The sequence below is a fragment of the Lepisma saccharinum genome, chromosome 1, assembly GCF_977018435.1.
Source record: "Lepisma saccharinum chromosome 1, izLepSacc3.1, whole genome shotgun sequence".
NCBI lineage: Eukaryota > Metazoa > Arthropoda > Insecta > Zygentoma > Lepismatidae > Lepisma > Lepisma saccharinum.
In genome coordinates this window covers 215,590,476-215,602,815 of record NC_139229.1, presented here as the reverse complement: position 1 = coordinate 215,602,815, position 12,340 = coordinate 215,590,476, and positions in this window count along the sequence as shown.

Below are 12,340 nucleotides of genomic sequence, written 5' to 3'. Positions count from 1 at the left end.
TGTTTATAATAAAAGGAGAATTAAAAAAAACCACCTAGTATGGAGGATCGAACCTGGGACCGTAATCAACGCTTCCAAGAACTCTAACCAATTCACTATTCCCTTTGTTTCCCTTGGAGCAACAGTTCTTAATTATTCTGTTGCGTGAATATTGTAAACGTTATCCTGCAAAAAGAAGTTCAATACTCTGATAAAGCTCTGTACTTCTAGGACAACTCTATACACATGCATTTGAAATTTAACTCTGAATTTATTTCTTCGTTGTTAGTATATCTAATCTTGTGAATATATTTTATTTGTAAGTTTGTAACGATTACATGAACATCTACGAAATAGTTCCTTATAATAAACTCCGTTTGACCAATTTGCCAATATAAACAAATGGAATACAGATTGTCTTCGAGCTTACATTGCTAAAAAGGAGCGGATACACGTATTACTATCCCAATACTTATTCAGTAAGATTTTTTGTTTGTCAGAATTTATAACTTAAACTATTGCATGTTGAGCTAGTACCCACCTAGCCGCCTCTGATGAAATCTATGATTCTGCAGATTCTCTTTCAAATTCGACTCTGGTCACTTGTAACTTGCTGGGTGCAGAAACTGTGCATCGACGCACAGTGTTTTGTGATAAGAAGCGGCCTTGAATATCGTGAGTGAGTCACCATGAACGTGAGCAAGCTACGCTACCAAGCTTGTCTACCTTTGAAAGTCATTGTTTTTCACCGTTTCCGAACCCGACTGCTATTGTAGAAGTATATATATTCTCTCAAAGAAGCAGGAAAGGAAATTTGATCAATATTTTCCCGTCGTTTAAAACCAAATATTATCTATTAAACGAAAAGTTCACGATTGTCAATAAACCTATCTGAGCATAAGGTGGATGTAAATAATAAATTTTATAGAAAGATTCTCCAAAATTTCTCTCCCACTGTCTACACCAGGCCAGTACCCAGGAGGGGATGGGCATGGGGGCCATGCCCTCCTCGAACCCTGAAAAAATATTTAAATGTGAACCTATCAATAACTACGAAAATAACATCGTCGATTTTAGAAATGTGTAAAAATTTCAATTTTGTTCTTACATAAATGAATCTGTTTCTTGCGCAAAAGTCTTCAGGCTGCAATATTAGGTAGTTTTAGTTTTATAATCATTGATGCAAGGCTACCAGACGTCCGATTCAGCAATTTAGTCAGGACAGTGCGTTACTTTCAATCCCTGTCCTAACTTTTTCGAACTGCAATCGTGATGCGAGAATGTCTCTTTATTATTGCTTTTTCTTAACTCACAATTAGACATGTTCTTTATTGTAATAATAATTCCTAGTATGCAACATTTAATTTATAAATATATTATTTTCTAAACATAGAATTATCGTGACTTTTCAATGGCGCTCGCACTATTTGAACTATTTTGTAATCTCTCTCTCTCTCTCTCTCTCTCTCTTTTATGTAATAATAAAAGTCTTTTGCGCAACAGCTCCTCTCTCTCTCATTATATATATATTTGGGTCTGGCCCCTCTCTCAAAGAAATGCTGTGTATGGGCCTGGTCTACTTCAATTGAGTTGAGTTGTGTTTTAAGTCCACTTTATGCACAGTAAGGCTGATCGGGACTGGACCTACAGTTTAAAGTGGGATCCGAACCACTTGTGCCTCCACCTGGTATCGAACCCTGGACCCCTTGATTACAAGGCGACGATGCTACCACTGCGTCATCGGGGAGGCCTGGTCTACGTCAATGACAGAAATGCATGCAATATTGACACACACATTCAAAGGGATATTTTCATGTATAAGATCGTGAATTATGATACTCTAACGATAATTGTGTACGGCTTCAAAGACATTGTCAAATATTAATGAAATAACTATTTATATTTGTGGCAATTCAGGACATACTAATTTGACTCCTTTTCCCACTCGAATTCAATGCAAGGATACCTCCGCAAATATCGAATGAAACATTTTCATCATGTGCAATTCTCCATTAAATGTTTTCGCCGAGTCGTACTACGTTCGTTTTCTTTGTTACAAACAAGTATTCTTTGCACATTATATGTAGGAGGAGAGTTGCATCTACATTTCACATCTTCTACTTACTTTCAGGAGCGAAAGCTTGTAGGGTAGTGTTCACCGTTCAGGACTGTCAATCTGATGGTCGTAGGTTCAAACCCTTCCGGAGGCAGAAAATTTTCGTAAGTTTTAGACCTATCCCATTGTGTTCATTGTCCACGCCGTGTGAAGCGGAATGATTCAGTTTGGAATTGACGATGGGGGAGGGGAAATATTAAATTACAAAATCTCCATTTCAACGAACCGAGAAGTGGACAAAAATGGGATAATTCTTATAAATATTAAAATTACATTCATGTTTTTAGTGGTATAATCGCAGGTAAAATCAAAGATCTTACATGGAAGATTTTACCTTGCTCTGAACTAAGTCAAAAGGCATTTCGAACCGATCTAATACATTCTCCAATACATTTCAAATTGTTATTGAATGTTTCATGTCGATAATTTGACCAATGCATCAATTCTTGACGCTGAGACGATATTTTCTGCAACTACCTCTTATCTTCAATCCCTTCTGTTCTTCTCTTCTCCTTCTTCTCTCCCCTCTTTCTGCTCTGCTTTTATTTCATATCGCCTTCCCTACTTTTCTCGCATCTTATCTCCATCCCACTCATCTCCACTCCTCGTATCATCTTTATTGTCTTAGATTTCCGTCTCCACTGCACTCTTCTCCTCTTCTTTTCGTTCTTCTCCTTTTCTCTCCTTTACTCTACTCTCCACTCCCCTCTTCTCGTCTCCTCTTCTCTCATCTCGTTTTTCTTTTCTTTTCTCTTCTTTGCTCCATTTTCCTCATCTCTCCTTGAATCTTTTCCAATCCCCACACTACATCTCCTCTCCTCGTCTATCCTCTCTTTCTTCTCTCCTCTACTTTTCCTCTTCTCCTTTCGCTTTCTCTTTCTCCTGTCCTTTGTCACCTCTCGTTTTCTCTCACCTCTTTTCCTTTCTGTAGACTCATCAGCGATGAAATACTAGAAAACCTATTATTTCCTTTCAGAAAGAATTTTGTCACTTGCGATATAACAGTGATATTTTTAATAATTTTACACAATATTACTTGTTTTTATTCCTTTCGCGTATTTTATAAATATCTATTGTGCATGTGGCAACCCTGAAATTGAGCCTAACTCTACACGCAACCCACCAACGCCTTGTGTAAATTGGGTTGCTTGGTTTAAAATGTCGTTGTCCTAAAACTTTTGAGAGACACTGTAATCCTCCTTCGGTCCTCCTTCTAATAACGTGCTTGGTATTTGAGAAAAATTCTAGAGGAATTCACACAACTTTGAGCTCGATAGAATTATAATTCGTGTCTGTTCCACTAACAGGTTCAATGTTACACCTGTTCCCTCGGTTATTGGTTGAAGGTCAAGTTCGAAGATTCACTATCGGAATCGGCAGAAGAATCGTGAATAATAATGACGTTAAAGAGTGAAGAAAATTCAGCACGTGAACTTAACCTAGCCACGTGTCACCAAGGATAGCCTTTGTGCAAATGTGTACCTGTTATTCCTCAGTGTTGATTCATGTTCTGTCTTGTTTTGCACGTCTTGAGCACGTCTTCATGTCTTGATTTCCTTATTTAATTACTGCAGCAAATTCTCAGGAGGTACAAAGACAACAAAAGGACAACAAGGAAGTTTTCGCACGTAAATTGTTTATGAATTAATATAAAACCCTTTAACAAAAATGGAAACGTAAAAATAGGCTGGCTTGTAACACAATTTCTTCTCCAAAAAGGATGTGTTTGCTCGCACTGATGGAATTTCTTGTTTTCTAAAGAGGCGTGAAGCTACGGAAGTTCCATTCTCGTAATACGATGCACAAAACAGTCAAAGTAAACATGTCTTAATATAGACGTACTGCGTGTCCTCTCGTTCACTGAGTCCGCTTTGGAACTTGTCGCTTGCGATGCGTTTCCGATTTTTGATGTTGCCAAACCTGAAGCATACTGAATCCACTTTACATAATGTTAATGAAGTGACGCGGTTAACCGCAGCTTCTTTGTGGTGCGGGTGATTGAAAATGTGAGTGTGAGATACGATCAGTGATCAGGTTTTTGTCGCGAAAAATGTGAAAGCGGCAGATATTTATCGCCAGTCCCTCTACACCCCAAAAACAAAAGAACAATCCAAAGAATGGCGCCACACAGCAAAACAACAATCGAAGGAATAGCGCCACACATCATCCACCACAATAGTGAAGTTCAAGCAAGCGACCTCCACCAAGAAACTCATGCTCACCGTCTTCTGGGACAGGTTCGGGGTGCTTCTGATTGAGTATCTGCCGAATGGACAAACAGTGAATGCAGCCGTGTATTGCAACACTGTTAAGAAACTTCGCCGAACAATACAGAACAACGACGAGGAATGCTATTTTCCGGTATCATGTTGCTGCACGACAACGCACGGCCACACAGTCGCTCATTGACTCATTTGGCTGAGAGCGGATGGACCACCCTACGTACAGTCCGGATCTCGCCCCTAGCGATTATCACCTATTCCTCCACTTGAAAACTTTTCTCGCTGGGAAGCCAAACAGACTGTGACGGATTGGCATTCTGACCTGGCAGATTTCTTTGATGAGGGTCTACAAAAGCTCATCTACCGCTACGACAAGTGTCTCAGCAACTATGGGAACTACGTTGATAAGTAGCTGAATGTACATATGAACAGCCACTGTGGTAATTAAATTTCTTCCTTTGCATGTTTTCGTTTTATTTCAAAACGGCCCCTAATTAAAAAAATTACCTCGTATCATATTTACATTTTTTAGGTACAAGGGCCAATATATTTCACTCCCATGATCAAATAGATGAACAGATCCGTGGAGATTTAATATCTCATTTAATCATTTGTGTTCATTTAATCTGTCTTATTCCCTTCAATCCACAAAATGTAATCACACATTTTCAACCATACGCTTGCGCAGACCCTCTGATTAGGGGCCAAAAGCCTTGATGAAAGTTCAGTCGGGAAAGAAAAACCGCACTTTATCTCACTGTTTTAGTTTCATTGCGCAAATGGGTGAATATATATATATATATATATATATATAGAGTATATATATAGAGTATATATAGAGGCACCATAACGAATAAATAAATTGTCTCTGAAATGTGTCGCGCTCCTTTTCCTCCAAACAATTGCGTTGATGCATTTATGACAAAACTTTTTAGCAGCAAGAGTCTGAAGTACTTAGTAGTTATAACTTATCTCTCTGGTAATTTACAATTCATTACAGAAAACAATAAAATTGCAAACTGAAAACAATATTGATTTAAGATGGAACGTCCCCCCTACCGATAGATAAGCGTATCTATGAATTTGGAGGTGGGACGAATTACCATAAAGGGGCTGTGGTAGAATTTCCGGGTGGATAAAGCACACTGATGTAAAACGTCCCCCCTACCGATAGACAAGCGTATCTATGAGTTTGGAGGGGGGACGAAATACCATAGGTCGGCTATGGTAGAATTTCCGGGTGGAAGATATACAATAATTAGGACCCATTGTGTTTCGTCCCCCCTTGTGTTTATTGAGGGGGAAATTCTACCATGAGCGGGGAAAGTTTACAATGGTCTTAATCTATTGTATTCTTTTTGCGGGGAGAGATTTTACTTTTTCCGGGAGAACATTTGCCATGGGGGACGTTCTACACTGTGACACCGGCAAGGTTGTGTAGAAGTAGAAACAAATTATCTTAATAGTGAGGTGAAAAAGTCAAAGATATTTTCATATGAACCACTAAGTGGTGCTTTTGTGAAGGTGGGAAATGCTATACTCTGTTCGGTTATCTCTGGAGTAAGCGCAAGTGACGCGAGACGGTTCCACCAATGAACACGTGAGAGGTAATATAGTGATAACCGGGGATATTCATGCAGGATTTCAAAATACTGTTTCTGGAGGGCTCTTGTCATCAAAAGCCAGGCCTCTGCGAGAAAGAAAAAAACAACGTATCTATGTAAAATTGTTCTCGTGGACGTCCTCTATATGCAGTGCAAGTTTGCCGAACTTGCAAGGCTACACTCTGTGTGTGTGTATATAACAGGAGAGGCTCACAAGATTTGATGTTAGCTTTCAGCCTATCCACAAATAAACAATTCTTAAATGGTTACATACTCCTCCCATGTTTTCTCTTTGTCTATATACAGAAGCAATTATCCTACTTTCAACAGTTCCAATAATTCTCGAGAGATGGCATGCCAGACCATTGTAATCGCGAATTGTTTGGATCTCAAATTTAGAACATTCTCGCTTTCACATGATTGGTAATCGACCGACCCTTGTATTCACTCTTCTCCTTCTCTTAAGTGAATATTGTTGATGAAAGTTCCAGCAGTAAGTACTGCAGCAGTGTGCTTACACATATGAGCAGTTGTGTCACTCCATTCGATGCAAGAAAATCAAGCAGTGTCTCTAAAATATCATATCTATTCTTGCAAAAAAGCGCGGAAAAATAACATATTGTAAAATATTCCATAGTTTTATGAAATATAATTTTAGGTTGACTTCGAGTATTTACGAGTAGGTACTTCACCTCGAACCTCTGGCTTACAACTTGGAAGAAAAATTAATTTCAAAAGAATATTGAAAAGAGAAAAGACATATAATTGAAATGAGGTGAAATTATTAGAAAAAACTAACGAACTGGCATAATTTAGCCTAAGAAATTTCTTCGTTTGTGTATGTCTATGTGTCGTCAAGTAATACAACATCCTGATATAACTATGAGAGGTCTATCTTGTAGATTGACAACTGCGAAGGAGAGCTTTATTCATACTTAAATGGGATACTTGTTCGCTTCTTGAGCACTTACTTGGCAACCGTTGCAGTGTGCCCATAAGCACCTGCTAACTTATATTCATACAAGCAAGTTTGTTCCCAGAGATCCTCCATTGAGTTTTATCTAGAAGTAAGTAGTAGCTGTAGCACACGTTTAATGCTATTTGTTTTCTTTCTCAAATAAATTCACAGCTAGAGTCATGTCGAGAATGATGTTAATAATCAACTTTAGTGTCGCCCATTTATTCATTTATTCAAACGTTGCCAATAGTATCTTAGGATGAAAAGAAGTCTGTTGTATGAAATTACTCACTCGGAAGGCGTGACTCGAACCCGAAACCCCTGGCGTTATAACACAATAGTCTAATCACTTAGCCAAGGGATCCGGCAGAAGCGCTGGAAGCAGCTTCTTACAAGCACATAACCCCCGAAATCTTCAGCAGATCTTGAAAACCCCGCTGGCACGAGATTCTACCGGAAATCGTACGAAAAGTAAGTAAACTCAGCATTATGCTAAAAGCACCGTTAACGGCAGACGCGGACTCGCCAACGATTCTAACGATCGGAAATTTGAATCTCCCATAAATTGTTCGAGAGAACATTTCTCAGCAAAGTTGTAATCAGAAGTTGTATTGTTGCCTCCGATTTATAGTCGGGTTACCAACTGATAAGATAGGAGTTACAGCGGGGAACTGGAATTAATATTTCATGCTTTAAATGGTATAATCTCGCCTTAAAATGTGAAAATTGTTTTTTTGTTGTTGTATGGCTCTACATCTCCAATGTACCTCAAAGCTCGACCACCAAGCAATCTTTCTTACTTACAATTACTTTCAATCAGAAATTGGACTACTCCAAGTACTACCAATGATTTATTGGTATTTCTTTGGGATCTTTTGAAAAAATATGCTTCCATATTTAAATGTCTTTGAAATACTTATTCATCATGTAAACTTTGTAAATGTAAGAAAATGATTCAGTGGACAAAAAAAGTGGGAAAACCTACATTTACTGGCTCAGGGTAGAATACAGATACATCAGACAAATCGCTAGTGATATAAATAGCAAAAACTGCGGAGAATTGATGACACTACCTTGAGAGAAGACTGGAGAAAATTTAAAAAATACAACAGTGTAAGGGGGGTCATAATATAAGTCATTACTACACAGAGTGGATATAAATCATGATATTTCATTAAAACTGTCATTTTTTATTATTTTTTAAATCGGTTTTCTTTTCATTTTTTTTTTCAAAAACACACTTAAAATTGCTTGTATGGTTTCTGACACCATATACGTACATACATGTTTGTATCGGAAAGGCTTTTTCTGGTAAACGGCTCTCTAAAATATTTGAACGGTTTGATTAAAGCAAATAAAAAAAAAAATGTAAATATACATTTTTCTGTTTCTGATACTGTATATATTAGCCTACTATGAAAATGTTTGCTGAGTGTGATAATGAATCTAATTCTGGATGTACTTGTACAATACTCGTATAATTGTAACTTAAAATATGTTTTATAGACTTTGTAGCTGAATTTTGGCAGTTTTTTAAATGATAGTTTGCAAAATATCAGCTGCCATGTTTATTTAAAGTTTAATGATAATGAAACTATTTACGATTTAACATGATTAGTATTTTGTATGTTTGCTATTTTTGCCTATTAAAATTATTGAATTTTAAATCAAGATAAATGTAATTGTATATTACAGTTTACATATTACATTTTCTTTCGTATGAGCTTCACCCTATCAGTACATATATTTTGTTTCCTTTTTTCCACTTTCTTATAATTTAATAAACACCATTAAATGATTAGGAGATTAATGTACTTTCACTAAAAGTGATTTTGATATCTACAAAATCCTTATATACGTTATCCTATAAATTATTTCTTTAAAGTGATTTAAATCAGTGATCAGTAGACATTTTTCTTTAGTCATGACATATGACTGTGTCTTAACTATGCTTACCATTCATTGAAAATTTGAAACTAAATCACTACAAATAAGCACATAATAATCTGAGCTGCAGTGTTGTTCCCCTCTGGTGGGTACATCACCCTTTGAAAAGCTTCAAAATTCAAGCATCGTTGCCTTACCAAACCGAGTCCTTAAATAAATCAGCGTGATATTTCTGTTATCTTCAACAGTTGCGTTCCAGGAAGGAGCACTGACGCAAGTATTTTCTCCAGGAAGTGACATAATGGCACAGCCTGGTCTGTTGAAGGAAGAAGAATCGCCCTTGCCACGGGTGGAAAGACAGTTGTCACGGCTCCAGCAGGGAATCATTGCAAAGGAGGTCATTGGACTTCTTGCTATCATGGACGAAGTGGAAGTTCTCTAGCTCATTACTAAATCAAGACTTTTCGTACGGTATTTAATCCTGCAAGTAACTTGTATCACCCAACCCTGGAAGTGTAGGTCCAGTTCCAGTTAGCTTATCTGTGCATAAAGTGAACTTGAAGCAAAAATTTTAAACGAGAAAACTCAAACCTATCACTTATTTTATATTACCTTCCTGCGTATCTTGAGAACACAAGGTGTGTAAGGGGTAACCTACAACGTGGTACACACTGGACTGCATTTTGCAGACTAACGAGGCTCTGGTGTCTGAACCTACAGCGAGTATAATCTTCTGTAGGACTGTGTGTGTGTGTTCTCCTGTGTTTTGGCCTCATGTGTGCTGAGTGCCCCTTCATTGCCTCAGTTTTTAATCCAAGTAAGAATATTTTTGTCCGACATTACAGTTATGACACAGTAGTTATATTTTAGTTATGGTAAGGGGCTGCACCACGTATAATGTAAGTAGCCCAAGTGCTGAGGTATCCAAAATTTCAAACTCAAAATCAAATTGAGTACAGAATTGCAGGAATATGTAGCCATTGGTATCACCGCCTCAATATGGTATCAGAGAATATACAGTGCGTCCATTTCGATCTGCAGCCGAGAGATCGGGAGAAACGTGACGGGCGGCGCTGACGGAGATGCCGACATTTGAGGCCTGTAATGCCCGCTTATTTTTGTGGACATCTTGCAAAACGAGCACTAACCTGTGTTATAACACGCAAAAGTTCTGCTGTAATTCTTACAAGTTCCACCCTTATATACACAAATAAATACGCTTTAGAAATTATATTAAGAGCCACAGATAATACTCTGTAAAACATTTTAATCATAAGTAGTGGTATTGACTGTACTATAAACTCAAGAAAGTATGAACCCCCCCTCAAGCAGATTTGCTATACTTAAAACTATCTTAACATGAGCATATGAGCTTTTTGCTCAAGTGTGAAACCCCCGTATAATCCAAGATTTTTATGAAAAAGCCCTCATGGATTCCATGAGAAAGTATGACCCCCTCAGATTGATGAGGCTACACTTACAAAAGGCACTTCTGTGAGATTGTTATCCATAAATTTGTTAAAAATATGCCCCTCTTGTGGCCATACTTAAAACTAGGCTATCCACACACATACACACACACACACACGCACACATACATACACACACACATATTTACTTCTGGTTTAAGTTCAATTGGGCACCAGCTTCAATTTGTTTATCTAATATTAAAACAATGTAATTCTTCTAGAATTGCTCCGTGACTCTCTCATTTCTTACATCATAAACATATGATTTTTCACCTATGAGAATGACACTACAAATGGTGTCATCGGGTAATGCCTCGTGGAATTCACAGATAATTTTAATGTTTGTCCTGTCATTAACCACAACCTGTTTCCTTTTTGAAGTGTTGATTACAAACATGGGTCTCCGTGTTTTGAATTCATCTGGTGAGTAATACATATCAGTACTGCCAGTAGTGACCCTTTTGAAAGCCGAAAAAGCCTCATATAATTTGAGGAAATCATCCTTGGACATGTCTAAATTGTAATTTTCTCTAGGAAAGACCTCATTTCTGCCATTTTTAAGATAAATGTTCTTGATGTTGCAGTTATCAAATCTACTTGAATTTTTTTCCTGATTGTTGTGTCTCCCAGTCTGAAACAGTACCACCACAAAATCAGGCATGTCGTATTGTATGCTGGAGAATGAATTTGTAGCATCAAACTCATAATATGTGCCGGATGCAGGCTTCTGTACACATTGATATGTATAAAATTGCAGAGGAACCTGTGGATTTTTTATTATATCTGCTTTGTATTTAAGAGCGTAACTGGCCTCATATTCAACAACCGGGATTCTTAACTCCATAGTCTGAATAATGCATTTGCCTGCATCTGGTAAGGTATTAGGCAGAGCTTCTCCTGTAGGGTTTAATGTGCTGTACCTCATCAAAGCATTATTATCATTTGCAGCTCTTCTAAATGTAATTCTTAACCCACCCTTCCACATAATATCTTTGTAATCCGAGAAGAATCCTGGCAACAGGCGCATGGGGAACAGCACTGTGTGGTTTTTAGATAATATTTTATCACCAGCCTCAAATCCACCTATTTTGTAGTAAGAAGCCTCGGTTTTGGATAATTTTAGAGTGGCCAAAGCCGTGGAGGTAATGCCGGGATAATCTATTCTGTTTATAACAACGCCATGCTTTCTGATCTCAATTTCAGAGAACAGATGCGGCACAAAATTATCAACCAATCTTATGTTTGAATTTGCCGGATAATCTGTCCCATCGAGCTTTACAACATCAAATTTGATGTATAAATCTGCTCTGTGGGGGTGTATAAATCCATCCCCTACATCAAGATCAACCTCAATCTCTGTGTTGGGTTGATTTAAATTTGCAAATGTCCTCCTGTTTGGAGGGAACGATTGTAGCTCATAACTCTCAATATTTTCCATTGTATGTATTTTTATTTAAATGTTAATCTCTATGATTGCAGTTGTTGTGGCTCCAGCAAAATCAACTAATTCTTCTTTTTCATTAGTGACCATCAATTCAATGTAATCTATTCTATTATGACACACGGGAAAATATAATGTTGGGGATGGATTGTAGATGATCGGCTCCATAAATTCGGAATTAGGTTTGAATGTTGCAATGATGCCGGTTTGTTTGTGAGTGCCTATGCCATTTGATTTGGTGATCATACCCTCAGCCACATTACAGTGAATATTCAGAGTCTCTATGGCTAAGAATTTGGGTATATTCATAGCAGTGTGTTTGATGGCCGGTTCAAGTTTTGTGTTGTTCTCAAAGCCTAACAGCTCTCCTATAGTACCCAGATGCACTGTTTCCGTAGCAGATACAATCTCTACTCTGTGAGTGACAGAATTTTGACTTAAAACTACACCTCTAGGTAATTGAGCATTTAGAGTGGATAGATTATATTGCCCTGGAGTGATGACAATTTTTTGATCCCCTACTGCAATTGTGTTGTTGTGGTGTGTAATATTGGGTATCAGGTACATGCCGTAAAATGCTCTGAGAGCTATTGTTTTGGGATACACTATGTCATCATGCAATTTGAGTTTCAATATTGAATTTTGGCTGGTGAGATGGAATACC